The 4,514-nt window shown below is 34.4% G+C and overlaps 1 protein-coding gene across 1 annotated transcript in view; it reads left to right on the top strand.

Annotated features, from left to right (window-relative positions):
- Positions 1 to 1,880: 1,880 nt before the first annotated feature.
- Positions 1,881 to 4,514, top strand: part of LOC108360086 (P17/29C-like protein DDB_G0287399) — a gene marked incomplete at its 3' end in the record, with an annotated part of 162,952 nt that continues 160,318 nt past the window's right edge. The window contains exon 1 of the mRNA XM_017612246.1: positions 1,881 to 2,340. The remainder of the gene's footprint in view (positions 2,341 to 4,514) is intronic.

Genomic DNA, 4,514 nt, shown 5'->3' with positions numbered 1-4,514 from the left:
GATTTTCATCAGTTGATGTTCGATATTTGTGTTGTTTGGTAATGGACGTACACATACAGACGGCGTGTACGCGGTGCGCAATGACGGCGCTTAACACTAACAAATGAGTGATTGCGAATTTGCGAATGAATATTTGTGGTGGAAAATTGCCAGAAAGACATATTTTTTGTTAAGCGAAAACGGGTGGCATTTTACGAAAGTTTTTGCGCATTGAGCGAAAACAAGAATGCATTTAATCTAAAGCATTGAAGTGAAAACAAATGAAAAAGTGTTATTCAAGCAAAAAGACGAAAAGGAAAAAAAATTGAATGCACCTAATACCTACAACAAAGTGATGTGCAACTTCGTTCGTTAAAGTGTCGAGTGAACGCCCAAAAAGTTTGCCATCTTTCAACATTTAAGACAAGCAGCGTCGTCGTATGTTAATTGCTTTTGGCAGATGTGCTATGAAGCTGCTCGCAGCACTTAGCTGCGCTACGAGCCAACAACAGTCACTTTGACAGGCTTACTGCCTGAGAGCAACAATAGCAACAAAAGTAACAGTGAATGTGGCTGTAGCCAGAACCATTGAAATGCCGTGCTGTCAGTAGCTTAAATTTGTGGCATTTAAGCAATTTTGCTGCTGCTCAAACAACAGCTACAGACGCATAACTCTACACATAGAGAACCGGCAATTGCTAGGCGTGTGCGCTGGTCGACAGTGCGTATGAGTGCTCACTAACTACATACATATGTATGTATGTACATTGCGGCCGGTAGTATCTAGCATTACAAGCGTATCATATGAGTTTTTGTTGTATAAGTAGGCATTGGCTGGCATAGCAGCGCTAGCTAAACGCAGGCTTTGAGGTGCGCGTCGTTGAGGTAGCAAAGTTAGAGAAACAGCTATTCAATTAAAGCCTGCTCGTTCGCGTGTGCGTGTATCGCGTGCGTTTGTGTTTCGTGGCGTTTATGCTTACTGGGCGCCACATTGGCGTTGTCGTTGCATTGTTACACGCAAATAAACAAGCAAGCCAGCAAGTAAGTGTCTCTAAAAGCCTGGCTGAGTGTATGTCGTGAAAGTTAAACGAGTCGGTCTAAGTGGCGTTCGGTCGTTGTGTTGTGACGGTGCGTCTAGCGAACTACTTACGTTCTGTTGCCGCCCTGCCTATGCTGCGTAGTGCTTAGAAGGAGTTTGTGTGTGTTTGCCTCATACGTACATCTGCTGTGTACGTGTTCTTCCTGTATACGCGCGGCGGTGTCGAATGACCTTTCACATCTCATACATATGTAGTGTTGATATCGTGCGCACAAAAGAGTCAAAGTGTGCGCGCGTGTGTGCGCGCGTGTGTGTGGAAATTCCTCAGCATCGGCGACACATATTCTCGAGACCGGTTTTAACAATTTTCTACTTAACCCAGTCCAGTACAAGAGTATTTGTGCTCTAAGTGTGTGTGTGTGTGTTTCTAGTAAAAGTTGTGAGCAGTGTTAAAAGCAGCACAATTTCTGCTAAAGCGATTATAGTTTGAAGAAACTGTAACATGTGGGGGAAGTAAAGAAAAATTTTAAGAATTTATGTGTAGTAGAAAAATAAAGCTCAAACTCCTCAAAACTGTCACAACTACCTTTGGTTGGATTTGGGCATTGGCATTGACAGATGTGCGCCGCCATAAGCTACGTGCTGGGCATACTCAAAGCAGTCTTATGATATGAACAGAGAAAATCACAGCAGTCAGTGTTTGAAGGTTTACACCCAGAAATTTGCGTAGAACAGCTGGAAACTGAGAAAAAAGGCAATCAAGCGAATCTTAACAAAACAATAAAAAAAAACCTCAAACCTATTTAAAAACAAGGTGAGTTTGAGAAAAAATTGATTTCTGACATAAAAAAAGGAAAAAATTACGAAATTTCGACAGAGTCATGACGCGCTCAATAACAAATATTTTTGCTGTTCAATCAATAGCATTCGATGGTCAGTAAGTAGATGTATTCGCTACAATGTAAGAGTATGTGTTTATATAGTATTTCGTCGCCGGATAATGACAACAGTGAAAACGTGGCTAGAATAAGTGAAGTTTAAAGCAATTAAATTTGAAACAAATTGAAAGGAAGCACAGGAAATTGGTTGAAAGTGGCAGCTAAAAACGAAGAAATTCGATAAAATTAAATTAAAGAAAAAATAAGAAACAATATTGGTTGTTTGTGAAAAGTGAAAAAAATATTAATTGCAGGAAATAAAAATTTATTTCAAACAAAATCAAAATGAATTAGAGTGCTGTCTAATGTAATCAATCAAGTGTTGTGAAAATGTCAGCAACGTTACAATACTACGGCATGTATTTGGCGAAATAATAACGAAAGGTAAGTGATTACCAATGTAAAAATAAGTCAGAGAAGTGATTTTTTGAAAAGATGTATGTAGATACACATATCTACATAACGAGCCCTAACCGCCAAAAAATGTAAGCGACATATTTGAATTTTTTTTTGCAGAAATATTCATATTGCATCTAGATGCATTTCTGCTTCAAAAATATAACTAAAAAAATTTTCGCTTACATTTTTAGAGGATCTAAGGCTCGACATGTTCCTCTTGGCAGGAAAATAACAAGTATTTAGTTCAAAATTTACATAACAACAAACTCATCAGGCCATATATATTTTGCTCATAACCCTAAATTTTTGAAAGAAGTTGAGGCTATTCTAAAATTATCTTCCACTTGAAAAAATTTCGCATGCAACTGCTATTTTCTTGGTAGTGCAATCTAACTACGGATGTGAGTAGTTTGTAAGGACTTAAGGAAATCAAATGAAAGAAGTACGATACTAGATAATTGACTTTATTTACACACATCGCTAGCTTAAAGTGAAAAATTTGCTAAGACCAATTTCATGAAAGTTAACATTTTAATCCAGGAATCAAGGAAAATTAGAAATTTATCATCTCCGCGAAAACCGAATTACTTAGGATTAACCCTTTAAAAAAAACTGGGAAGGTTATCAATTCATCGGAATATGTATTTTTTTTTAATGTATATTACCAGACAACTTTGGGCCACGTGAACTCTTTTTACAAATTTTTTTTCGGAAAGGTGGCCCCATACTAATTTTGTTTAGTTCCAATCATTCCACGATGGAAAAAATTAACGGTGAAAAACGGTACCTAGTAAATTTTCACTCTAAGCCAGTGATATGAAAAATTTCCATTGGAGATTTCGTCATCCGCAAAGAATGTATATTTGAAAAAATATGCTGAATATAAAGATCAGTGTTAGAAATTTGCAAATGCACAGTGCTTAGTTAAACTATTATCAACTTAACCACCAACATAAGTTTAACTATGACTTTATATTCATCTAATATATAATATCTTAAATTCATAACTTTTTAACCCTTTTCAAATCCAGATTTGTGTGATAAGAATACTTATTTTTTTTTTCTTAAACTAATAAAGTTAGAAGTACGAAATTCGAGGATGTGGTAGTCAACATATTAGTCCTTGATATATGTTTTTTTCAAATATAAATATTAGAAATTTCCAAGGATATTCAAGGGTAGAGTTTTAAAAGGACATTTTCAACACTTATTCGTCCTGGTGCATCAAAAATTATAATTTTTTTTTTTTTTATTTCTACAGAATTTTTCCATTTAATTGATACTCATATTGTTATTCTACAATGCACCGCATCTTTTGAATAATTTTTTTATTCAATCGTATCCTAGAAATTTCAAAATCCTTTAAAAACAAAAAAATTATGGCGTCAGAGAGAAAACTTAAAAAACGCAGTTATATTTACTTTATTTGGCTCCTAGCTCTGTGATTATATTGATTTTTTCATGTGTTGTAAAATTTTTTTGGTTTTTGTCGCAAGGATCGCAAGTGCTATGAAAAAATAAAAAAAAGTTTTTCTACATTGTTCCATTGTTTTTATTGATCAAGTGAGAGCAGTAGAGCAGTTGATTTTTTTTTAGTTATTTGGACTCGAAAATGTTAAATATTGTTAATTTAAAAAATGAAAATTCTAGATTGTCAAAATGAGTTAGTATGTAAAACCTTTTTTTCATAAAAAGAAGCGATAAAAAATCAGCTGTTTGTTTAACCCTAGAGTATTTACTAACCATATTTTACATACGTTAATACTAATGACGATGATGTCTTTTTAAAATCCTGTAGTTTAAAAACAAACAGGAAACTAAATGTTAAACATATTTACTATTAGACTTATAAATTTGGTATCTATATACTTATTTCTAAAAGGTATTTTTCTGTTACGAAACGATATCGCCTTTAATACTTAATCAAATTTAATAAATGATATCTCATTTTGAAGGGAGAAGCTTACGTAAATGCCAAAAATATTCGCGTTTTTCAAATTAAGTTGTTTCTTAAAAAGGGGGCTTTAAAATGCTGAAAGCAGTGTATCCGGTCAACAAAGCGGTATATCTGCCATAGTACTCCATCAAATTGAATAATTGATACGCCATTTTGAAGGGAAGCTTTACTTTAAGATAAAAACAAAAACTTTTTAATAGGG

Source organism: Rhagoletis zephyria, unplaced genomic scaffold (assembly GCF_001687245.7).
Source record: "Rhagoletis zephyria isolate East Lansing unplaced genomic scaffold, Rhagoletis_zephyria_1.1 Rzeph_scaffold_00516, whole genome shotgun sequence".
NCBI classification, from domain to species: Eukaryota; Metazoa; Arthropoda; class Insecta; order Diptera; family Tephritidae; genus Rhagoletis; species Rhagoletis zephyria.
This window is presented reverse-complemented; position numbering and strand designations above follow the sequence as displayed.